This window comes from Sus scrofa, chromosome 5 (assembly GCF_054392235.1).
Source record: "Sus scrofa isolate SSC_HxYL_T2T_F1_AM1 chromosome 5, Sscrofa_HxYL_maternal_Yorkshire_Landrace_v2.0, whole genome shotgun sequence".
NCBI classification, from domain to species: domain Eukaryota; kingdom Metazoa; phylum Chordata; class Mammalia; order Artiodactyla; family Suidae; genus Sus; species Sus scrofa.
This window is the reverse complement of record NC_139387.1, coordinates 52163213-52190387: the sequence shown is the minus strand read 5'-3', so window position 1 is coordinate 52190387 and position 27175 is coordinate 52163213. Positions and strand designations below refer to the sequence as shown.

Here is a 27175-nt window from a genome sequence, read left to right as displayed (position 1 = left end):
TTGTTCAAGTTTAATTTTAGACATGTTTTATTTAAGTACTTTAACCATTTTGAATAGAACTCTTTGACATATGGCAAATTTTCCCATTTTCCCCCCTCACCATTTTATTTTTGTTTTTAGAGATTACGCTAAATATCTGTTACCATTGGTTTGATGGAGGGACAGCTTTATGAGCATCAAATTCTTCTACTGACATGTTGCTCTCGGGTCCACAGAGAAATCAGGACTGTATGTCCCTATAAGAAACCCAATAGAAAAATATCACATAACTTTTTTTCTTTCATATGTTGCAGAGATATTTGCTATGGCTTTTCATTTTCTCAGAAATAGTTATTGGTTTATTATCAGAGAGTAGTATTTTTGAGTTAACCTGAGCGGTAGATTAAAAACAAATAGCAGCTCCCCTTTCTTTTTTCTTACCCCAATTCCCTTTCCCAAAGAAATACAAATAAGATCGTTTTATCTAATTTCTTAGTAATAAATGGAAAAAATAAACAGGCAACTCCCAGTCACTAGGGCCCTCATTTCAAAGAATGGGATACTCCCATAATGGAATTGGTTAGAATACTTTATTTTTGTCTAGCTTGGTTAGCTGTGAGAGAAAATAATTAGTAATTGATGGCAGGGCAGGAAGAGAATCTGATTCATAGATACACTAATCAGAAAAATAATCATTGGAAAATTGGGACATATCCATGTTATACTTCTCAATGTGATTTTTTAAACATTTTCCTTAAGTCTTATTGAGACAAATAAGATTTATACTGTATATTATTACACATATTGGACGTTTTAGCAGTGGTTTCAATGTGGTGATTTTTGTAGTTGTGGTTACATTATCTTTTAAAGAAAACTTGTCAAGGGCTTAATAATACAACTTCAGAATTTTGTTCTAGGCAAACAGTTGCAGGGTTAGACTTGGTCCAGTGGTGACTAATTTATTTTGTAAAGCTTGAAAAGTTTTATTCAAATCCTAATGAATTGTTATTTCTAGCATGCATGATAATATTTATTCCTAGAAAATGAAGGATTTGGGGAATGATTATAAACATACAAGTAGACAGGAGAATAGAAAAGTCCGTCATTGCTTGTGCCTATGTGGCTACATATTGTTGAATCACCTTAAAGCAAAAGAAGATGTGAAATAGTCCTTGGGAGCTCCCTTTGTGGCTCAGCAGATTAAGAACCTGACTAGTATCCATACAGATGTGGGTTTGGTCCCTGGCTTTGCTCAGTGAGTTAACTGTGGCAAAGTTATCCACAGATGCACTCGGATCTGGTGTGACTGTGGCTGTGGCTGTGGCTGTGGCTGTGGCGTAGGCTGGTGACTATGGCTCCGATTCCACCCTTAGCCTGGGAATCTCCACATGCCCTAGGTGAGGTCCTAAAAAGAAAAACAGTCCTTGCCAGAAAGCCTTGTGTGAAAATTTTTTTTCTAAATTATAATTTAGTAACTGTTCTAACTTAGGATATTTATATGTGTCGCTGCATGTAATTTCCATCTTAAAATAGTTGCTACTAACTGAAGAAGATATTTTCCAATTTTCAATATATTTATTCAAATTAATTCCTTCTGTTAGAAGATCTTTGTTTTAATAGTGCTGTGTTTTATCTGCATGATATGCAGAATACTTTCCCAGCATCATTTTTGGTTCAAATTACTAGTACTTTCTAAAGCTGCAGTATCAAATAGCTTTTCTAGGCCGATTGAAGTGGTTAATTTTACTTAGTTCTTTCAGTTCATGGCATAATTTTGAAGATACTCACTGTTCCTTGCAGATGATAATTCTTCATGCCAATAATCATAAAATTATCTCTAATACATCCACCAGACAATATGCATTTAATAAGTTTTTCTTTTTAATGATATTTTGAATGTGTCAAATTCTACTATTTGTATGCCATTATTCATCTAACATAACTTGAACATTTCCCATGTTCTTATAAATTCTTTACAAACATGACTCCATAATGAACTGTAATTTTCAGAATCATCTCCTTATAGTATTGATTGTTATTATTTTTAATCTTTTTTACTATTTTAAAATCATGTTGTCCCAAAATATTTTTACATAGAAAAATCTATCTTAATTTATGATTTTCTCTTTAGTGTAAATGATTGTAAGATAAATGTGTAGAGAAGAAAGTGAGTGAGGAGGTCAGGCAAAAGATCAAAAGAGTTACTGAGTTTCCTATTACTTGAAATAATTAATTTAGAGAAATTTTTTCCCAGTATGTTTATATCATTACCTATAGTTTCATCATTTATAAGACAGGAAGTAAGGGGAAGGAATATGTCTTTTAAATCATTATGGTGTTTTCTAGGCCTATAATTATGAAACAAAATAATTTGCCACTATGATCATTAAATATCAATTTTTATAAAATAGCAAATATTTGTGGAATATTTTTCTCTTACTTTATCAAACAATTTCTCTAGAAATATGTGTTGTTTGACCTTTTGGTGCATGGAGGGTTTTATATAGCCTTATCAAGGCTGATGCCTCTGTTTGACAGAACTGTATACATTATTCTAAAGTTAATATCAGAGAAATTAACATGACCTTTTTCAGAGTAAGGTAGTGTTTTTGCTAGATTGTCATCTACTTTTTCCTGAATAGGAGTGATAAAAAATAATTTAGCATCTGAAAGATGCAATTCCATGTAAGCTACAAATAATTTTTCTGGTGTTTTAAAGTTACCTTTAAAACAATAATTATTCTTTGGAACCAATAGGTATTTTGATGAAAAGGAAAAAGTGCAGTATGAAATTTTAGGAGCATACTTGCTGTAAGAAGTCAAAGTAACATTTATGGAGAAATTGAGTTTAGTGATTTTTATAAATCTTAAAATAATATATCTAATTTGGAGTTAATCAAATCACATAATAATCATTACTTGACTATTTTTATAAGAAAACAGCAAATTTTGGTGGTAGTTGTGCCAGCAGACATATTTTCCTGTTTCTCTTTTTGTTCCTTTTTGGCACTATTGCATTAGACGAGATATCTTTGTGGTCACATATTGAGGGCAGAAGAAATTTCGTGATAGTATGGACTCTCTACTTATTTCTATGAACATTTTCTTCCCTGATTTAAAAAAAATGATTTCTTTCATATGTGTATTATGCTTATCCATATTCATTGTCAAACGGTATTGATGTATATAGTCTTCATTGTGATACAGAAACTTTAAAATAAAGTCTTTTGGGTTTGTTTTCCTTCCAATTTTCATCAAAAGTGAAAGGAAGATGAGAAAAACCGATATTTATTACCTGGCTACTCTGTGCTACACTATACTATGTACTTTATGTGTATTATTTATGAAATTCTCTCACTAATCCTGTGAGTTTACTTATTTTTTACAGATGAGAAAATTCAAGTTTAGCTATTGGCATTTGAATGAGGTCTTTCTTTTATGCTCAGTCTTCTTTTCCTTGATAAAAATTTCATAAGCACTTGCTTGTTTCCATTCTTTGCCTGATGCCAACTGGATGGCAGCAGACAGAGAAGGCATCTTCCTACCTAGACCTGCAGGGATGCTAGAATTATTCTATTGTCTTCTCCCCTAGAATGTCAACTCGTAGTCCTTAGCTTTGGCATCAGAAATTGTATCACTAGTAATTTATTTCGTTGAGTTAGATTTCCCAAGATAGACACTTCATATTTTAATATTATAAAAGTTAATAATTTAGTTGTTGAAATGGCAGGATATTTGCATGTTTGAAATTGCTTAAAGTACAAAATAATATATAGTGGAAAGTCTCCTTTCCATGGTATTTGTTACACATTCTCCGTCCCTACCATTAGCTAATGTGAGCATTTCTTATATATTCTTCTAAAGATATTTTGGGTACATACAAATATACTGTTCATGTATATATGTTGTATATAATCATTTATATCCATTTTTTAAAGACAAAAGTCATCGTGTGCTCTTTTACTTAAGAACATGAATTATTCCATATCAGCACAGTAAAGTTTTCTTAATAATCTGTTGAATGAATGTACTATCATTTATTTAACAAGTTCCTCATGATGAACATTTGAGTGGTTTCTGACCTATTGCTTTAGTCACCTTGTATTTGTATCCTTAAGCATTTAGACACTGTTAGCTAAATATGGAAAGTCTAGGGTTTTTATTTACTCTATAGTTATTGCAGAGTATAAGATCTAAGCACAGATAATTTTCCATTAAAATATTTATTAAAATTAAAGTCAACATTTAAAAGAGTCATTTAGTTTTAAATGGCTTGTTATGAAAAACAGCATTCATAGGTCCTTTCTCTGCCCCTGCCATTTTTTTCTGGCCCCCCAACATTAACCACTTTCAACTTGTTAAATTAATATTCATGCCTGTATTTCTAAATAACATACTTAGAGTGTTGCTACCTCTTGATTTTTCAGATTTTGTTAATTCTTGTCCTGCCAGAATATTTATATCAAAAACTGTATTAGATTGTTACTCAGTGTTTACATTATAATAGTTATGTAAATGCTACTGACACCTGAATCACATAATATATTCTTTTTTTTTTTTTTTTTTAAGGGACTCTAGGATTTATTTTATTTTATTTTATTTTTTTGTCTTTTTGCTATTTCTTGGGCCACTCCTGCGGCATATGGAGGTTCCCAGGCTAGGGGTCTGATCGGAGCTGTAGCCACTGGCCTACACCAGAGCCACAGCAACGCGGGATCTGAGCCTCGTCTGCAACCTACACCACAGCTCACGGCAACGCCGGATCGTTAACCCTCTGAGCAAGGGCAGGACTGAACCCGCAACCTCATGGTTCCTAGTCGGATTCGTTAACCACTGCGCCACGACGGGAACTCCTCCACATAATATATTCTGATTAATTTTCCCTTCTTGAATAACATTTTATCTTGAAGTGAATGTTCTTTTGTGTATTCTTACTCAATGTGATTTTTTTCCACTGCAATTTTTTGGTTACTTTTTGTTGTGAGCTCTTATATGTTTGATCTTAATTAATTGAATTCTTGGGCCTTAACTGAGAATTCTTTCTCCAAGAGGTGTTTTGGCTTGCTTCTCTTGTGAGTTGGATGTTATCAGTTCTCCCATCAATTTCTCCTTTTGTGTCTGTTAGTATTTGTTGAATGTATTTGGGTGCCGCTATATCAGGGGCATATATATCGATGAATATAATATCCTCTACTTGAATTGATCCTTTGATCATTAGTGTCTTTCTTTTTCTTTCTTTTTCTTTCTTTATGGCCTTTTTACTTTTTAGGGTTGCACCCGTGGCATATGGAAGTTCCCAGGCTAGGGGGTTGAATCGGAGCTACAGTTGCTGTCCTGTGCCACAGCCACAGCAACACAGGATATGAGCTTCATCTGCAACCTACACCACAGCTCATGGCAATGCCAGATCCCTGACCCACTGAGCGAGGCCAGGGATTGAACCTGCATCCTCATGGATACTAGTCAGATTCGTTTCTGCTGCACTGCAATGAAAATTCCCTATGGCCTTTGTTTTAATGTCCGTTTTGTCTGATATGAGTATTGCAACTCCTGCTTTCCTTTCTTTTCCATTCTCATGAAATATCTGTTTCCATCCCCTTAGTTTCAGTTTATATGTCTTTTGCCCTAAGGTGAGTCTCTTGTAGGCAACATAATGTAGGGTCTTGTTGTTTTTAACCAGTCTGCCACTATGTGTCTTTTGATTGGCACATTCAGTCTGTCGACATTTAAGGAACTTATTGATAAATATGTATTTATTGCCATTTTAAACCTTGTTTTTCAGTTCATTCTATGTTTCTTCTTTGTGTCTTTCTCCTTTTTTTGTCAGATGATTTCCTTTTATTTTATGCTTGTGTCCTAATTTTAGTTTTTGTGAATGTATTGTTTGGTTTTGATTTATGGTGGCCCTGTTTTTCATCCTATATCTGCTTGCTTTAGCCTGATAGTCATATAGACTCAAACACATTCTTTAAAAAAAGAGTCTAGATTTTGTTACTTTCCTTCACCACATTTTATGATTTTAATTTTGATGTCCTTTTTAAACATCTTCATGTATATCCTTTTGCTGTACCTTGTATTTTTCATTGCTATTACATTAGTTTTTTTCTTTTTCCTTTAAGATCTGTGTACGGGCTTATTCAAATGATTGCTTTCTAATTGTGATTTCCTCCATCCAAATCTTCTTACTTCTTTCCTGTTTAGAGAAGACCTTTTAGTATTTCTTTTAAAATGGCTTAGTATATTGTGTTATTCTTTTTATTTTTGTTTGCTGGAGAAATTCTTTTTTTTTTTTCTTTCTTTTTTTGTCTTTTTGCCTTTTCTAGGGCCACTCCCAAGGCATATGGAGGTTGCAGGCTAGGGGTTTTAATCGGAGCTGTAGCCACCTGCCTACACCAGAGCCACAGCAACACGGGATCCGAGGTGTGTCTTCACCTATACCACAGCTCATGGCAATGCCAGATCCTTAACCCACTGAGCAAGGCCAGGGATCTAACCTGCAACCTCATGGAACCACTGCACCATGACGAGAACTCCAGTTTGCTTGAGAAATTCTTTCTATATCCTTCTATTTTAAATTACAGTCTTGTTGGGTAGAGTATTCTAGCCTGCAAATTTTTCCATTTTAGAACTTTGAATATATCTTGCCACTCTCTCCTGGCCTATGAAATTTCTGTAGAGAAATCAGCTGATAGCTTCATGGGGCTTCCCTCATAATTAACTCTTTGACTTTCTCTTGCTACCTTTAGAATCCTCTCCTTACCTTTAACTTTTGTCATTTTTATTATAATATGTCTTATTATGGGTCTGTTTGGGTTCAATTTTTGGGGGCCCCTCTGTGCTTCCTCTATCTTGATATCTGTTTCCTTTAGATATGGAACATTTGCAGTCATAATTTCTTCAAATATATTTTCAATCCCGTTTTCTTTTTCTTCTCCTTCTCCCTATTAAGTGTATATTAACCCACTTTATATTATCTCATAGATCTCTTATATTGCTTTCTTGTTTTTTCATTTGGTTTTCTGTCTGCTATCCTGATTGGGTGGTTTCCATTATTCTATCTTCCAAGTCACTTATTCATTTTTCTGCTTTTTTCATTCTGCTCTTCAGTGCCTTAACTCAGCTCATGTCTCTGCAAATTAATTTTCTAACTTTCCTTGGGTTCTTCTTATATTTTCTAATTCCTTTCTAAAGTAATCTGCATTTCTGTTCATATCTACTCTTCATTCCTTCATATTCACTTTTAATTCCTTTTGTATTTTCGCTATTTCCTTTTCAAACTCGGTGGCTGTTAGACTGCAGAGGTCTGTTTTCATTCTTTTTTCCTTCAGGGGAATTCGCCTGTTTTTTTTTTTTTTTTTTTTTTTTACTGGGAATGGTTCCTGTGTTTCTTCATTTTGCTTTTATTTTTCTTATTCCCCAAAGCTCGAGTCTCAGCACCCAGTTCCCACCCAAGTGTCTCAGGCTGTGGTATCTCAGGTGGTGGTACTGATGGTCTGTGTGGCTCTCCCTTTTCTTTGCCCTCCTCAGTCTAACTCCTCCATTTTTCTCTGAGGCTTTGAGGTTCCCCCTCCATCGGAATGGTTCCTGAGCTTCTTCATTTTGATCATGTTTTTCTTATTCTGTGAGTTTAGGGAAAACAACTACTGTAGCCTTGGAGGTCTATTAAGTGTGAGAACACCCCTGAGTATTTTGTGAGGGCTTTCTAATTTTTTTTTTTTTTTTTGGTGTGAGAGCTGCTTTTGATGGGATGCTTGCTGTCTCTGTGCTGGTATATGGCATGCGTGTGCTTCCAGGGAGATGGAGGCAGTGGAGAAGTTTAGTAGGCAGTGCCTGGTTGTTGGGCCCTTAACAGTGGTGAGGACCCACAGGGTGGTGGCACAGGCTGCTCCTGGTAGTAGGGCCCTGGAATGTGACCCTCAGGCAGGTGTAGGCTGCACCAAGAATTTTTGGTAGTGGCAGCAGCAGGGCGTGTTTGTTCCCAGGGGAGTGAGAGCAACAATGGATGGTACTTTGTTGTAGTGCTCTCCTCCGGTTATCCCTGAGGCAACTGGGGCCACAGTTGGTACCTATCCTAATGGCAGCGGGCCACGCCCACCTCTGAGGTGACTGTGGTGGTTTGTCTCCACTGCCTGTAGCCTGTGCAAGTGGCAACTTGTTGTCCTTAGCCCATGCACGAGGTGCCTGACTGACTGTAGCCTTTGCAAGGGGCATCTGGCCACCTGTAGCCCACTCAAAAGGTGCCCTGATCCCCAGGAGCCCCACATGGGAGTACATAAAAATATTCCTATGGTGGTCCGCCCTGTCTCCTGTCACTCTCCCCTGAAATCATGCCTTGCTTCTCCTGCAGGCCCTGTCCTCTTCCCACACTCCCTTGGTTGTGACTCTCTGCTCCCACACCCATAATCCACTGTTCCCTAGACCCTCAGGCTGTCTACACAGAGCTATCACTAGTCCTCCTTCTGGAACTGACCTCTAGTACCTGAGTCTCAACTCCCAGCCCCCACCCAAGCATTTCAGGTTGTGGTCTCCCAGGTGGTGGTACCAATGGTTTATGTGGCTCTCTGTCTGCTTTGCTCTCCTCAGTCTGGCTGTTGAACTTTTCTCCAAGGCTTTGAGGTCCCTTTTTCTTGGCTGGTCTCCTCATTGGTTAGTGGCTTCCCAGGGTTCAGGTTCCTTTCCTCTTTCACAACTCCCTCTCAGGAGTGTGGATCTTGTCCTAATTCCTTTTTTTTTTTTTTTTCCCTCTTCTTTCTCTGTCTCCCCTGCTCTCCCCACCGGCAATTTTGCTGTACCCAGTTATATGGAGGCTTTTTGCCTTTTTGTAAGTTTAAGATCTTCTGCCACTGTTCAGGAGATGTTCTGTGCATGTTCTGCATGTAGATGGATTTTTCTGTGTGTGTTTGTCGGAGAAGGTGAGCACCACAACTTATTCTTCTGCCATCTTGATCTGTTTGCTATACCACATCTTCTTTATCCATTCCTCTGTTGAGGGACATTTAGTTTTTTTCTATGGCTTGACTATTGCAAATATTGCTGCAAGGAATATTGAGGTGCATGTTTCTTTTTGAAATATGGATTTCCCTGGATAGATGCTCAGAAGTGGGGTTTCTGGATCATATGTTAGTTCTATTTTTAGCTTTTTGAGGAACCTCCATACTATTTTCCATTGTGGTTGTACCAATTTACATTCCTACCAACAATGTGTGAGGGCTTCCTTTTTCTTGGACCCTCTCCAGTGTTTGTTTTTATACTTTTTGATGATGGTCATTCTGACTGGTATAGGTGACACCTAATCATACTTTTCGTTTACATTTCTCTAATTAAAAGTGGTAATGAGAATTTTTTCATGTTTTTTTTTTTTGCCATTTGTGTATCTTTGGAGAAATGTCTATTTAGATCTGGTTTTGCTTGTGGTGTTTGTTTTTTTAATATTGAGCTGTATGAGTAGTTTGTATGTTTTGAGAACAACGCCTTGTCAGTTATTTTATTTGCAAATATTTTCTCCCATTCTCTGTGGTGTCTTTTTGTTTTGTTTATGGTTTCCTTTGCTGTACAAAATCTTTTACGTTTAGTTAGTTCCCTTTAGTTTTTATTTTCCTTGCTGTAGGGGGAGAATCTGAAAAGATGTTGCTGTTGTTAATATCAGAGAATGTTCAACCTATTTTTTCCTCTAAAAGTTTTACCGTATCCTGTCTTATATTTAGCTCTTTAATCCATCTTGAGTTTATTTTTGTGTATGGTGTTAGGGAGTGTTCTAATTTCATTCTTTGACATGTAGCTGTCCAGTTTTTGCAACAACACTTATTGAAGAGACTGTCTTTTCTCCATTGTATATTCTTGCCTCCTTTGTTGCAGATTAGTTGATCATAGGTACATGGGTTTATTCCTGGTATTTCTTTCCTGTAACACTGATCTATATTTCTGTTTCTGTGCCAGTACCATACTATTTTGATAACTGTATCTTTATAGTGTCATCTGAGGTCAGAGAGCCTGATTCCTCCAGTTCCATGTTTCTTTCTCAGGATTGCTTTTGCTATTTGGGATCTTTTTTTGTTTTGTTTTCATACAAATTAAAAAAAAATTGTGCTAGTTCTGTGAAAAATGTGATTGGTAGTTTGATAGAGATTGCATTGAATCTTTAAATTGCCTTGGGTAGTATAGTCATTTTGGCCATATTGATTTTTCCAATCCAAGAGTATATCTTTCCATCTGTGTCATCTTTGATTTCTTTGGTCAGTGTCTAATAGTTTTCAGAATACAGGTTTTTTTGCCTTCTTAGATAGATTTATTCCTATGCATTTTATTCTTTCGATGTGACAGCAAATGAGATTGTTTCCTTAATATCTCTTCTTGACATTTTGTTGTCAGGGTATAAAATGCAAGAGAGTTCTGTGTGTTAATTTTGCATCCTGCAACTTTACCAAATTTATTGATGAGCTCTAATAGATTTCCGGTAGTATCTTTAGGATTTTCTATGTATTTCTCTGGCTTTTCCATTTGTCTAGCTTTCTGTGATTGTGGTGTCTTTCCTGGGCTGCAGGATTGTAGCCCCTTCTGCTTATTCTGTCTTCCCTGTTGGGTGTGGTTGGTACAGGGTCTTGTGACAGGCTTCCTGATGCGAGGAACTGGTGTCTGTCCACTGGTGGGTAGAGCTGTGTCTTATCTCTTTGATGGAGTTGTGGCTGTGTCACTGGTTGTGATTGGGAGGACTTTAGGCAGACTGCTGATGGATGGGGATGTCTTCCCACCCTGTTTGTTGTTTGGCCTGGGGCTTCTCTGCCCTGGTGGATGGGGGCAGATTTTTCCAAAGTGGCAGCCTCCAGGGGAGCTCACACTGATGATTATTTCTTGGGACCTCTTCCTTCAGTGTCGTGCTCCCAGTGAGCCCCTGTTTTCCCACGAGACTCTCTGAGATCCACACAAAGAACTGGCCCAGATTCTTACGGGATCTCTGTTTGCTTTGGGACCTGGTGCACTTGAAACTTTGTTTGTGCCCTCCAAGAGTGGAGTTTCTGTTTCCCCCTATCCTGTGGAGAGCCTACGTACAAGCCCTACTGCCCTAATGCTTTGGGGGCTACTTTTCCCAGTATCAGATACCCAGGCCAGGAAATCTGGGAATTCAGAACTCTCACTCCTGTGGGAGAACCTCCGTGATAGAGTTAATTTCCAGTCTGTGGGTTGCTCACCTGCTGTGTATAGGCTTGCTTATTATCTTGAAAGCTCCCCTCCTACCATGTCCTTATAGCTTCTTCTTTAGGTTTGGCTATAGGTATCTTTTTTCATAGCTTTCAATCTATTTTGATGATGGCTTTTCAGCATTTAGTTGTGGTGTTGTTGGTTTTTTTTTTTTTTTTTTTTTTTGAGATGAGTTGAACATAAGTCCTTCTTCTCTGCCATATTGTCCAGAATCTAGAACTCCATTTTCCTCACATGGCTTTTTTCAGGTCTCAAATATCCTTTTCCTTTCTATTATAAGTAAAACAACCCATACTCAATAGTGTAAAGCTGAAAGCTTTTTCCTTTAAGATCAGGAACAAGGATGTCTAGTCTTGAAACTTTTTATTTAACATATTATTGGAAGCCCTAGCCAGAGAAATAGGCCAGAAAAGGAGATAAAGTACATGCAGATTGTATTTGCAGATGACATGATATATAATATATACAAAACTCTACAGAATTCACCAAAAAAAACTGTTAGAGCTAATAAATGAATTTAGTGAGGTTTTAGGATAAAAAGTCAATATACAGAAATCTGTTGCATTTTTATAAACTAATATTATCAGAAATTGAAATTAATAAAATCTCTTATGGAATTGAATCAAAACTATAAAATACATTTTAATAAATTTAACCAAGGAGACTAAAGACCTTTATAGTAAAAACTGTTAGAAATTAATGAAAGGAATCGAAGAAGACACAAATAAATAGCAAATATTCTGGCTCGTGGATTGGAAGAATTAATATTGTTAAAATGTCCATACCACCTAAACCAGTCTGCAGATTCAATGTAATGTTTATGAAAATTCCAATGACATTTTTCACAGAAATAAAGCAAAAATCCTAAAATTTGTATGGAACCACAAAAAGACTCTGAATAGCTACCGCATTTTTAAGAAAGAATCCAACTGGAGGCATCACATCCCCTTTTCTAAATTCTATTACAAAGCCGTAGTATTAAAACAGTATGGTATTGACATAAAAACTGACACATAGATCAATGGAACAGTGTAGATCATCTAGAACTCACATATATATGGGCAATTAATTTATGACAAGAGAATCAAGAATATACCATTGAGAATGGATAGTCTCTTCAATAAATCATATTGGGAAAACTGAAAAGCCACATACAAGAGAATAAAACTACCACTCTTGCACCATATGCAAAAATGAACTCTGAATGGATTAAATTCTGAAACAATCAAACTCCTAGAAGAGAACATAAACAATGATCTCCTTGACATTGAGGGTCTTGGTGATGAATTTTTTTGGGATCTGACACCAAAAACAAAGGCAACAAAATCAGAAGTAAACAAGTGGGGCTATATCAAACTAAAATGCTTCTGCACAGTAAATGAAATCATTAATAAGATGAAAAGGTAGCCATTGAATGGGAGAAAAAATATGCAAATCATTTACTTATTAAGAGATTAATATCCAGAGTTCCTGTTGTGACCCAGTGGTGAGGAACCCAACTAGTATTCAGAAGAATGTCAGTTTGATCCCTGGCCCCACTGAGTGCATTAAGGATCCACTATTGCTTGAGCTGTGGTATAGATCACAGATGTGGCTCAGATCTCGTGTTCCTGTGGCTGTGGTGTAGGCCCAAGTTGCAGCTCCAATTCGACCCCTAGCCTGGGAGCTTCCATATGCTGCTTATGTGGCTCTAGAAAGAAAAAACAATCAAACAAATGAACAAAAGAGGTTAATATTAAAAATGTATGAAGTACTTATGTAACAGAAAATGTGTAAAGTTAACTCAAATAACAGAAAAAAAAAGAAAGCAAAATATAAGTAAAAAAATAGAATTACAAAATGGTCAGTAATGTGAATAGTAATTTTCCCAAAAAAGACTTACAGATGGCCAACAGGTACATGGAAATATGCTCAACATCACTAATTATCAAGGAAATGGAGTTCAAAACCACAGTGAGACAATACCTCACACCTGTTACTATGGCTTTTATCAAAAACAAGAAATAGCAAGATTTTGTGAGGATGTGGAGAAAATAGAACCCTTGTGCACTGTCGGTGGATATGTACAATTGGTGTAGCCACTGTGTGAAACAGTATTGAGTTCCTCAAAAGATTAAAACTAGAATTATCAGTATGATACTGCATTTTCTCTTCTGTGTGTTTATCTGAAGAAAATGAAAATACTAATTGGAAAAGATATGTTCACCCCATGTTCAGTCAGCATTATTTCCAGTAGCCAAGATATGGAAACAACCTAAGTGTCTATCAGCTGATGAATGGATAAAGAAGATGTTTTTATATACAATGGGATATTATTTAGACATCAAAAAGAAAGGTATCTTAACATTTGTGTCAGCATAGATGGACCTCGAGGCATTATTTCATTTGAGTGAAGTAAGTCAGACAAAGAGAAATACTGTATAATCTCATTTATATATGGAATCTTAAAAAAAAAAGAAACTAAGTTTATAGATAGAATGGATTGATGACTGCCAGAGGCAAGGGATGGGGAATGGGAAAAATGGGAGAAGGGGACCAAAGGGCACAACCTTCTAGTTATAAAATGAGCCCTGAGGATGTAATGTAAAGCATAACAACTATAGTTAAAAATTCTAAATTTCCCTGGTGGCTCAGCAGGTTAAGGATCCAGTACTATCACTGCTGTGACGCAGGTTTGATCCCTTGTCTGGGAACTTCCACATGCTGCAGGTGCTGTCTCCCCCAAAATATTGTGTATTTGAAAGTTTGTAAGGGAATAAATCTTAAAAATTCTCATTGCGAGAAAAAAAATGTGACTTTGTAATGGTGGTCAATGTTAACTGGACTTAACTGTTGTGATCATTTTGCAACATATACAAATAATGGATCATTATATTGTACACCTGCAATTACTATAACATTATATGTCAGTTATACCTCAAAAAATAAATTAAAAAAAGAAAACTGATCATTGGATTTAGGGCCCACTCTTAATCCTTAAGTTAATTGTATTTTCAAATAAAGTTACATTGATAGGTACCAGGAATTAGGAACTTGGATATATCTTTTTTTTTTTTTTTTTTTTTATTTTCCCACTGTACAGCAAGGGGATCAAGTTATCCTTACATGTATACATTACAATTACATTTTTTTTTCCCCACCCTTTGTTCTGTTGCAACATGAGTATCTAGATAAAGTTCTCAATGCTACTCAGCAGGATCTCCTTGTAAATCTATTCTAAGTTGTGTCTGATAAGCCCAAGTTCCTGATCCCTCCTACTCCCTCCCCCTCCCATCAGGCAGCCACAAGTCTCTTCTCCAAGTCCATGATTTTCTTTTCTGAGGAGATGTTCATTTGTGCTGGATATTAGATATATCTTATTATTGACACAGTTCAACCCATTAGAGTCTGCCCCCAACCTCCCCAATTTTCTACCTTTTCAAAATGCAAAGTACATTGAACTCATTTCAACATCTCTAGAAATTTCATTCCATTTCAGCATCAGCGCTAAGCCAAAATCTCATCTAAATGTTATTAGCTAGAAAATCCCAAATGTCATCATCTAAATTATCTAAACCAGATGTGGGTGATACTGGATATGATCCATCCTGGAGCAGAATTCTTCAGTGGTACATTTGTCAAACTAGAAAACAAGGCACCAGCTTCTATAATACTCTGGTGGAAGACGTTTGAGATAGGCATTCCCATTTCAAAAGAGAGATATTGGAAGTAAGAAGGGGGTCACCAGGTCTAAACAAGTTTGAAACACAGAAGGGCAAGGTCTCTTAGGTTTTAAGGCCTGAGAATAAGCCTCTGGTTTGATGCTCCACCCTGTGGGCCCACAACTTCAGCTTAATGAGCCTCTGGAACAGTGACTTTGGCTTGGTAAGTATCTGGGCCTGTGGCTGCATCTCATTTGCCTACTCTGCTCATGGCTCTGGCTTGTTCACCCTGTGCACTCATGACTTTGTCACTGTTTGTGTGTGTGACTCCACCAGCCTCTGCATCTGTACCCATGACCTGAGCTTTTGCATCTGGGTCCATGGCCCTAGCCTCTGCACCCACAGCTCTGACTTCAGAGTCATTCCTCCTTTTTCTTGAAAGTTAATTCATGTTTGCATCCACATAGCACTATCAGCCTGTTTCTGCCCTTTAAAATTTCAGAAATCCAGTAGCCTTTCATTTCATCCTTCTATCCAGGCTTGCTGGTATAACATTCTCAAAAATCTTATGCATCTCCTGTATAAGTTGAGATTTGTGCCATTAGATTAGTGGATTCTCCATAGTTTCTTTCTGCACAGTCGCATTTATTTTGTGGCTTCTGCTGAGAAGTTTGATTGAATCCATGAGTGATGTAAGAAATTTCTTGAGCGAAAAATTGTCTACTTACACCCTTGACCTCTTCTCAGAGCAAATTTACAAGTGAATTTCCTAATTGTAGCATCTTTACAGTCTATTAGACTGAAAACCTCCCAAATCATCAAGTGCTGGTTCCTTTTTGTTTAACATACCCTTTTTTATTTAATCTCTTTCTCTCTTGCATTTTACTCTGAGCAACAAAGAGAAAGCAACCAGCAGTAGAACACAATTCAGCTAAGTTTTCTACCACTTCATAACAAAGACCACTTGTTTTCTAAATTCTAATGTGTTCCTTCTGAGACTTCACCAGAAGCATCTTTAACATTCATGATTCTACCAATGGATGTTCTGTTCATAACAATATAGCTATTCTCTGAGATGCTAGCTTTCTCTGCTATGCTCTTCACATCCTCTGAGCCCTTACCAGAATCAGCTTTAATATCTGTATTTTTAGCAGCCATCTCTTCAAAGCAGTCTAGGCCTTTTCTTTCTTTGTACGTCAAAATTATACTAGTCTCTACTTTCTATCCAGTTCCCAAGTTACTTCCATATTTTTAGGTATTTGTTATAGTAGCATCACTGTTCTCAGCACCAAAATCAGTACTAATTTCCCAAAGCTGCTATAATAAAAATTCCACAAATTTGGTGGCTTAAGACAGCAGAAATTTATTCTTTCACAGTTACTGAGGTCAGAAATCTAATGTTGACAGGGCTGTTCTTTCTCCAAAATCTTCTAAGTGGGGAGGGGAAGGGGAATGGATCTTTTCTTGCCTCTTTCTGCTTATGCTGCTGCACCTGATGTTCTTTGGGTTATGGCACCATACGTCCATTTCTGCCTCTGTCTTTACATGGCCTTCACCTCTGTATCTCTGTATCTCAGATCTCACTCTCCTTTTTCATAAGGAAATTAATCTTGGGGCTTATCTGCATTCACAGATACCAGCAATTAAGACTTGGATGTGTCTTTGGTGATGGTGGTGGGGTCACAGTTCAACCCACAATAAGAACCAAAGATGAATCTCAATGTATTTTAAAATATGTAGGCATATCAGAAAACCATGGATGGAAACACTCAGAAAATGAAGACAAATGACCAAAACATTAAAAAGGGACTTTTATAGTTAAGCCATTTTTCTTTTCTCCATCAAAATATTAAATGTTTTGAGAATCTGTGTTCCTAGAAACCCCTTTCTGTTACCTGGATTAAAATAGAGCCAGACATTGAAGAGTAGTCCCAAACTTAAAATGGGAAAGGTCATAAGAAATTGGAATTTTGGAAAGGTTTACATCCTTATTGAATAGGATATGTTTGTAGATGTATTCATGAGGCATGTCTTTAACATCAGCTCTTGCCAACTGTTGTCTCTTCCCTCTTTTCCTCCCTCCTCTCTCTCCCTCCTTCCCTCCTTCCTCTTTTCCTTCATCTTTTTTACCCTCCTTTTCTCCTTTCCATTCCTTTCTTTTTTCGTCTGCTTGGCTTGAATTAGTTTTGAGCATCTGCTGCTCAAGGCACTTTGCCTTTGAAGTCTTTAACAAAGTCAAAGATAAATAGTGATTTCTTTTAAATCTGCTCAGAGTGGAATTTCTGCCTTTCCTATTGGAGCAAATAATAAGGTGACATTGAAGTAGCAGTCAGAACAGGGCCAATCCAATCAACAAATTAGCCAGGAATTTAGCCAGGGTTATTCTCCAGCTTTGGAAGATTTGGCTTTTATCCTTTAACAGAAGATAGTAGTTGGTAGAGGAGATAGTGTACTAATGAAGAAATGATAATGATAGCAAAAATGGCACTGTTAAAAACATAGCATCTTGTCTTATGAATTTCACTTGAGTAGTTGTTTTCATCTTCAGAACAATAAATTAGTTGCGACCTGCTTATTCATCTCTGATTTGCTAACTGCTAGTTCATACTTTAAAGTTTGATTTAGACATGGATGTGACATTGTCATGTCTGGATTTTGTAAAGTGGGGTAGAGAAAAATCAATTACTTCCCTGCTAATGTGAACAAACTCTGGGGTCCTTTGCATCTTTTCATCATTGTATCTGTTAGAAAACTCATGGAAGGAGTTTGTTTTGTTATCTTGTTTTTGATTTGAGAGGAGGCCACAAAGCTGATGGTTTTGGATCTGTGTGCTTATGAAATTCATGTAGTGTGTTAAGGCAGCCGTTAATGGCATGGGGCCAGAGATGAAAATTAATCCTTTGAAAGAGTTGAGAAATCTTTTTTCTTTTTTTTTTTTTTTTTTTTTTTTTGTCTTTTTGGTTGTTGTTGTTGTTATTGTTGCTATTTCTTGGGCCGCTCCCGCGGCATATGGAGGTTCCCAGGCTAGGGGTCCAATCGGAGCTGTAGCCACCGGCCTACGCCAGAGCCACAGCAACGCGGGATCCGAGCCGCGTCTGCAACCTACACCACAGCTCATGGCAACGCCGGATCGTTAACCCACTGAGCAAGGGCAGGGACCGAACCCGCAACCTCATGGTTCCTAGTCGGATTCGTTAACCACTGCGCCACGACGGGAACTCCAGAGTTGAGAAATCTTAAGCTAAAGGGACATACTTATTAAGGATATCTGTTTCAGTACTGGGTACAGTTTATTATGGCACAAGTGCTTTATTGCCATATGTAATATATTACTATACATTTAGTCTGATTTTTTCATGCTTGTTATTTTTTTTCTCCCATTTTATATTTGGCGAACTATTTGAATTAGTCTCTGCAGCTGACTTGGTAAGATTTTGAAAGATTCTGTCACATGTTATTGTTACTAATTGTATAGGGAAACAGAAATGAGATAGAATGAGGAGGTAGAGCTTATACTCAAGTTTATTAAATGGGAAGAGCTTGCTGTTGCATATGCTGTGTCATGCCAGTAAGACCTCCTTTCTTTTAGAAACCAGCTAAGCTCATTGCAGCTGTCAAATGTGGGGTCAGTGAGAGATGGAGAGGTGTTGTTTTACCGTTTTTGTTGTTTCGACAAAGTAGGTGCCTAAGGGATAATCTCCTCTTTTTTTTGGTGCTTCTCTGACATCTATAATTAGCCACATTGTTGTGTTGGATTCTTCAGATTTCAGTGGGAGGATTTTATACCATTTCTCAGTCATTTTAGTGCATATGTTAGATGTTTCCCACTATCTTTGTTTTGATTTCTTGCTTTTAAAATTTCCTTTTGGAATATCTGGAGGTGTTTACGGCTGCCTTATTCAATATAGCTGATTAGTTGTTTTGAAAGGGATGTAATCTTGTGGCTTCAGAGAAAGTGGTTGATGAAGCCTGTGCTAGAAAACCTTTTTCAGACTGTAGTAGTTAATTGTGTTCTGCTAATTATATTCAGACTTGCTCTTGGCCAAAGAATTTGGAGACTGAGAAACAGCTGCTTTCTAAGAGATGAAATAGAATGATTGATTGGTCCTTGGAGTTTCCTTCCTTCCTATTTCTCTCCTTCCCTTCCACCTTCCCTTTGTTCCTTCCTTCCTACCTACCTTCCTCCTTCTCTTTTGTTTAAGTATTGTAATAATTCATCCTAAAAACATCAGTCAAATGTTGTCTCTTAACCATCTTTGTTGGAGAGGATTCTGTTACTATATGTAGATTAATTTATTAGAGCTAATTACTTTGGGTTTTACTTGATTTGGCAGTGGTTAAAAATAATATAATGTGAATTGAGAAATGTTTATCAGTTTTTGTCATAAAGCTTGAAATTAAAATTTTTTTAGGTATAAATTGTGATTCAAATATCTAAATCGAGTTTGGTCATCAATAGGGTAGTGAAATTTTAAAATAAAAAAATAGTTAACTTCTCAGTTTTCTAGGAAGCATCTATATCTGTTAATTATGTAGTTCCTATTTTTATATGTATTTATTTAACAAATAGTTTTTTTCAGTACCAGTAACTTGAAGGCCTATTAAAAATGTTAGATCTCTGTATATTTAATAATTTTGGCAAAGAATTGATATTGGAGTGATTATGGGTAGTAGAGAATTTATTAGAATGTATGTCTGATGCCCGTTGAAAAGGACCTTACATCATTTTTACCAGACCAGAATTTCTAATAGACAATAATGAATTGATGAATGACTATATCAAATTTTATGTAGAGTGACCAGTTTGTGTCTTATTTTTATCACAGAAGGAGTTATAGCATGTTAGACTATATTTATTACGTTTTATTGGTTTTGTTTTTGATTAGGTTTTTTTTTTTTTTTTTTTTTTTGCTTCTTTTTAGGGCCAAACCTGCAGCATATGGAAGTTTCTAGGCCAGGGGTTGAATCAGAGCTACAGCTGCCTACCTATGCCAAACCACAGCAATGCCAGATTGAAGCTACATCTGTGACCTGTACCTCAGCTTGTGGCAACGCTGGGTCATTGACCCACTGAGCGAAGCCAGGGATCGAGCCCGTATACTTATGGATACTAGTCGAGTTCTTAACCCACTGAGTCACAACGGCAACTCTGTATATTTTATTGCATTTTATGTAGAAAACAAATCTGTTGAGAATGAATTTGGAATATACTCAAATAGTTCATTCTTTGATGTGATATTTGTAATAAACATTTGATTGGCTATCAGAAGATGTAATTTAGGCTTCACCCTGCCCTAACTGACAACTCAGTGAATTGAACAAATTTCTTGGCCTCATTAGTCTTCCGTTTCCTCATTTTAAAAATAAGTACATTGGAATAGCTTATCTTTAAAGTCTCTTTTTGTTTGAAAAGTATGTGGTTTTATTTAAGGTGAGGCCATTTTCCTAAATCTTCCCTTTCTACTGATAGTTTTGGGTTTGACATTTTGAAAGAAAACTATCATTGAGGTTCAAATTTGGTTTTGACTACTTTGAAGATAGGTAATAAATTTTTGGCTTTATATCCTTGAAATAATTTCCGGGTCATGTATGACTATTTGGTTATTACTGTGTTTTTCTTTTGGTAACTAGCCAGCCTGTTTGTTTTCTTGTGGTTGTATGATTACCATCTCTAACTTTGAAGTAAAAGGGGGTTGATTGATATAGATGGTTTTAGCATATAGTATCTTAGAATAGCATTAAGAAAGTTGATAGTGTATGTTAGAAATGACTTATTCTAACTCCTTCATTTAACAGATAAAGAAACATGCCCCAACATGTTTATTAATTTGTATGCTGGGCTCGTATCAGCAAAAGACCATTGATGATAATCTCATTCAGTCATTCAGTAAACACATATCTGAACCTCCTTTTTTTTTTTTTTTTTCTGAGCCTCCTTTTTGAAGACCAGGTTTTAAATTCGTTTTTAACATTCTTATTATAATGTTAAAGTCTCTCTGATGAAAAATGAAACACCTCTCTCACTTCCTAATATCTTTGGCCCTGAAGTCCTGTTTGTTCTCTCTCTTCTTTTATTGGGTACTTATTTATGGAGCAGACATTATATACAAGGTACAATTTGAGATATATGTAATGACAAGTAAAATTTCACCTTCTCAAATCGGACTTAATGTGAGACTTTGAAATCTCTCTAGTGCCTGGTTTTTTTTTTAACCTTCACAAGTGAGGAAGTGTTAGAGCGCCAGTCATTATCTTTGGCAGTATAGCAGAGGGAGACAGGCAATGAAGAATTAGTGCAAAATAATGTTATAGGTGCAGTGAATGAAAGTAAGCATTGTTAGTGGACAGTGATGAGTGAGTGCTATTTTATACAGGGTGAGTCAGGGTACATCTCTCTAGAACTATTATTTTTGAAAAGTAGCCAGAGGAAATGAGTGTGTAAAGTGAATAGTGTATCAAGTTCAGTAGCCTTGATACACTGAAGGATACAGCAGGGATGTGCTTACAATTATTTGAGGAAAGCCAGTGACATCAAATGGAGGGATCTGGGGAAAGAGGGATATAGCTTTGGGCTCTGGGAGGGATTATAGAGTTCATTTGCAGTAATGTGGAAGTTACTTGAAAATTTTGATCAGATATTTCATTATTTAACAGATATTTATTGAGCAGTCACACTATACCTGGTACTGTTTGATGGTGTTGATACTGTAGTGAACAACTGCTATCACAGAGATTGCATTCCGTGTGATTACCCTAAAGTGATTTTTTATTTGTAAATTTTATTGAAGTGTAGTTGATTTATAATATTGTGTTACTTTCTGCTGTATAACAAAGTGATTCAGTTATTCATGTACACAATCCATTCTCTTTCAGATTCATTTCCTACATAGATTATCATAGAATATTGTGCAGAATTCTCTATGCTACACAGCAGGTCCCTGCTGGCCTGTCATTCCATATACAACAGTGTGCATATGCCAATTCCAAACCTCCAGTCCATCCCTTTCCCCTGCACCTGTCGCTTTTGGTAACCATAAGTTTATTTCAAAGTTTTGAGTCTTTTTCTGTTCTACAAATAAGTTCATTTGTATCCTTTTTTTAGATTCCACATGTCTTTAACTGCTACCTTCACTTGGTATGGTCATCTCTAGGTCCATCCATGTTACTAAAAATGGCATGGTTTCATTCCTTTGTATAGCTGAGTAATATTCCATTGTATGCATGTACCCTGTCTTTATCTATTCCTTTGTCAATGGACATTTGACATTGGCTATTGTAAGCAGTGCTGCAGTGAACTTTGGGATGCATGGATCTTTTTTTTTTTTTTTGCTTTTTAGGGCCACATCTGTGGCGTATGGAGGTTCCCATGCTAGGAGTCGAATTGAAGCTACAGCGGCAGGCCACAGCCACAGCAAAGCCAGAACCAAGCCACATCTGTAACCTATACCACAGCTCACAGCAACGCCAAATCCTTAACCCACTGAGAGAGGCTGGGGATCAGACTTGCCTCCTCATAGATGCTAGTCAGATTCACTTCCAGTGAGCCACAACGGGAACTCCATGCATGTATCGTTTTGAATTATGGTTTTATCTGGATAGATGCCTAAGAGTGGGATTGTTGGATCATATGGTAGTTCCTTTTTAGTTTTTTGAGGACCCTCCATATTATTTTCCATAGTGGTTGTACCTATTTATATTTCCACTAACAGTGTAAGATGGTTCCCTTTTCGTCCACACTGGCAACATTTATTGTTTGTAGGCTTTTGATGATGGCCATTCTAGCTGGTATAAGGTGGTACCTCATAGTAGTTTTGATTTGCATTTCTCTAATAATTAGTGATGTTGAACAACTTTTCATGTGTTTTTTGCCCTTTGTATGTCTTCTTTGGAGAAATGACTATTTAGATCTCATTTATTGATGGTATGTTTGCATTTTGATTTGATCTGTATGAATTGTTTGTATATTTTGGACTTGAATCCCTTTTTTTTTTTTTTTTTTTTTTTTTTTTTCTGCTCTTTTCTATCCCATGGCACATGGAGGTTCCCAGGCTAGGGGTCTAATCAGAGCTGTAGCTGCCAGCCTGCACCAGAGCCACAGCAACGTGGGATCTGAGCTGCGTCTGCAACCTACACCAGAGCTCGCGGCAACACTGGGTCCTTAACCCACTGAGTAAGGCCAGGGATTGAACCTGCAACCTCATGGTTCCTATCGGATTTGTTAACCTCTGAGCCATTACGGGAACTCCTTGAATCCCTTTTTAGTCACCTCATTTGCAAATATTTTCTCCCATTCTATGGGTTGTTTTTTGTTTGTTTATGGTTTCCTTTGCTGTGCAAAAATTTTTAAGTTTAATTAGTTCCCATTTTTTATTTTTGTTTTTATTGTCGTTACTCTAGGAGGTGGATCTGAGAAGATATTGCTGCAGTTTATGTCAGAGAGTGTTCGGCTTTTGTTTTCCTCTCAGAGTTTTATAGTATCCTGTCTTATATTTAGGTCTTTAATCCATCTTGAGTTTATTTTTGTGTATGGTGTTAAGGAGTGTTCTAATTTCATTCTTTTACGTGTGGCTGTCCAGTTTTCCCAGCACTACTTATTGAAGAGACTGTCTTTTCTCCATTGTATATTCTTGTCTCCTTTGTTGCAGATTAGTTGGCCATAGGTGATTGGGTTTATTTCTGGACTTTCTATTCTGTTCCATTGATCTATGTTTCTATTTTTGTGCCAGTACCATATTGTTTTGATGACTGCAGCTTTGTAATGTAGTCTGAGGTCAGGGAAACTGATTACTCCAGTTCCATTTTTTTTCTTTCTCAGTATTGCTTTTGCCGTTTGGGGTTTTTTGTATTTCCATAAAATTAAAATTTTTTCTTCTAGTTCTGTGAAAAATGCAGTTGGTAATTTGATAGGGATTGCACTGAATTGTGTAGATTGCCTTGGGTAGTAGGCAATCATTTTGACCATATTGATTCTTTCAAGAGCATCATATATCTTTCCATCTGTGTCTTCTTTGATTTCTTTCATTAGCATGTTATAGTTTTTAGAGTACAGGACTTGTGTCTCTTTAGGTAAGTTTATTGCTAGGTATTTTATTCTTTTTTAATTTAGTGGTAAATGGGATAATTTCCCTGATGTCTCTTTCTGAACTTTCATTGTTAGCATAAAGGAATGTGATAAGTTTCTGTATATTCATGTTTTTGTTGTTTGTTTGTTTTCACTTTTTAGGGTGGCACCCATGGCATATGGAAGTTCCTAGGCTAGGAGTTGAATTGTAGCTGCATCTGCTGGCCTACAACACTAGCTGCATCTGCTGGCCTACAACACAGTGACGACAATGCCAGATCTGAGCCATATATCCCACCTACACCATAGGTCATGGCAATGCCAGATCCTTAACCCTCTGAGTGGGGCCAGGTATCAAAATGGATACTAGTCAGGTTCATTATTGCTGAGCCACATCAGGAACTCCTGTATATTAATTTTGTATTCTGCAACTTTTCCAAATTCATTGATGAGCTCTAACAGTTTTCTGGTAGCATCTTTAGGATTTTCTAGGTGTAGTATCATATCATGTGCAAACAGTGATAGTTTTACTTCTTCCTTTCAAATTTGGATTTCTTTTATTTTTCTTCTGTAATTGCCATGGCTAGAACTTCCAAAACTATGCTGAATAAAGGTGGTGAGAGTGGAAATCAATGTCTTATTCCTGATCTTAGTGTGAATTCTTTCAACTTTTCACCATTGAGAATGATGCTAGCTGTGGGTATGTCATATATAACCTTTAATATGTTGGTGCAGGTTCACTCTGTGCCAATTTTTTGGGGTGTTTTTATCAGAAATGGGTGTTGGATTTTGTTAAAAACTTTTTCTGCATCTATTGAGATGATCAAATGGTTTTTATTCTTCAACTTGTTAATGTAGTATATCACACTGATTGACTTGCATGTTGAGAAATCATTGCATCCCTGGGATAAATTTCACTTGATCATGGTGTATGATCCTCTAATGTATTGCTGGATTTGGTTTGCCAGTATTTTGTTGGGGACTTTTGCATCTGTTCATCAGTGTTATTGACCTGTGATTTTCATTTTTTTGTTATCTTTGTCTACACCTGTTCCACCCTGAATGCACCCAGTCTCATCTGATTGACCTAAAGTTTTAAACAACTGTTTTGACTGCTGTTTTGGAGGGAAGGTAGAACCAGTTAGGCAAGTATATTATTATAGTAGTCCTTTTAAGGAGTGATCCTGATATAGACTAGAAAAGTAGCTGTGGGGATGTTCACAAGTGCTCAGTTTTTGGATAATATGGTGGGGATGATTGGAAGTTTAAATAAGTGAAATAAATGAACCAGTATTTTCAAAGAGTTTAGAACAGTGCCCAGTACACATTCATATTATTTAAGAGTTTGTTAAAGAAATAAAAATGAAGATCAAGTCAATAGGATTTTCTGAGGGTATTACATGTGGATTGTGAGGAGAAAAAGAAATTTAAAATTTTCTTGATTTTTTTTTTATCTTAGCTGGAAATTTGGTAGAGGAAAACTAAAAGTTTGATGTTGGACACATTATCTTGGAGATTTCTTTTAGATATATGTGTAAGACCTTAATGGGCAGCTAGATATATAAATCTGAGAATCAGTCATTCCAGAGTTGAAAATATAATGTAAGGAGTAGTATATATAATACTAAATGAATAGAATTAAGATTAATTAGAAGTTGAACAAGTTCAAGGAGAGGTCTCATGGTCAGGGAACTCTTTGACTTCAAGATTCGTTTAATGGAAAGCAGCCAACAGAACAGACTGAGAAGGAAGAGAACCAAGTAAACAAAATATTCCAGAAGCAAGAGGGGTGGATTTGGCATGGTGATTGGCAACAACAGAGGTTATGTAGTTTTTGAATCTTCTCAGACTTTCTTACAAAGTTAGCATAAGCTATTTAAAGGAAAAAAAAAATCCACAAATACCATCTTCAGTAAAAGAGTAGATGGGAGTTGTCATCTATTGAACTATTGATAGCAGCAAGACCATGCATGTCTATCACATCTGTTCTTGAGTGATAGAGAGGAACATAAAGGGGATTTAGAGTGGTCCTGAGGGCTGAGAGACCCAAGTATTACTACCTCAAAAGGAACAGTTTCCAATCAGATTAGAAGACTTGGAAGACAGATCTGAGGACAACAGCTAAAACAAGCAGAGGGCTCTGAACCCTTATTTCTCTTGGAAATATCCAGAGCAAACACCCTTTTTAAAGTACAGAGGTACGTAGTATGTGAATTGGTAGGGAAGGAGAGCACTCTGTATCTGTAAGGGAGGGCTTCAGAGAAAGAGATATAAGAGAGTACTGGAGAAGTGCCTAACCTGGAAAAATTTTTAATTACATTATAATAGCAACAGAAGAGGGAGCCCTAGAATCATAAAGCTAGGAAAGTTGTTCAGGTGCATCTCAACTCCTTAGTCAAAAACTTCTATCTAAGCATAAACTGGTCCATGGATAAGTGAAAAGGATTGTGATGGATCTGAGTACAAAGATTTAGAAGCATTTGAAGAAGAGCGTAAATCAGAAGAATCATTCAGAAATGAGAAGGAAACAATTAAGCAAGATGTAATTGACAGACTCACAAAAAGAATTAGACATGAAAGAATAAATTAGAAAATGAGGATGAAGTTTGAAAGAACAAAAGAGTAAATGTAATAGCAGTTACAGCCTAGTCCCCTCTCCCTCAGCACCTGGCAAATGCTAATCTACCTTCTGCCTCTGGATTTCCCTATTTTGGACATTTTGTGTAAAATGGAGTCATGCAATATGTGGCCTTTTGTGTCTCACTCCTTCTACTTTGCATAATGTTTTCAAGGTTCTTCCATGCTGTAGCATGTTTTATTTCATTCATTTTATGGATGAATAGTATTCACTTGTATGGCTAATACTTCATTTTGTTTAACCATTTATTGATTGATGAACATTTGCATTGTTCCCACTTTTTTTGCTATTATTAATAATGCTGATATCATTTTTGTACAAGTTTTTGTGGGAATGTATGTTTTCAATACCCTTGGATATGTAACTAGAAGTGAAATTTCTTGGACATTTGGTAACTGTATGTTTAATTTTTTAAGTAACTGCCAAAATGTTTCACACTGTAGAGACACCATTTTACTTTTCAACCAGCAAGGTATGAGGGTTTCAGTTTCTCCACTGCCTTGCAAACACTTATTTTCTGCAGTTTTTATTGTACCCATCCTAGTGGATGTCAGTGGTTTTGACTTGAATTTCCATCATGTCTAATGATGTTGAATATTAGTATCTTTGGGGAAATATCTACTCAAGTTATTTGCCTATTTTTAAAATTTGGTTATCTTT

General features: G+C 36.5%; 1 protein-coding gene and 1 long non-coding RNA gene across 24 annotated transcripts in view; both read left to right on the top strand.

The window, feature by feature from the left end:
• Positions 1 to 27175, top strand: part of CCDC91 (coiled-coil domain containing 91) — a 396188-nt gene that overhangs the window by 148559 nt on the left and 220454 nt on the right.
• LOC146403362 (uncharacterized) lies at positions 20726 to 26463 on the top strand. The gene is made up of 2 exons (XR_014803682.1): positions 20726 to 22176; positions 22857 to 26463. It is a non-coding gene; the product is annotated as an uncharacterized LOC146403362 (long non-coding RNA).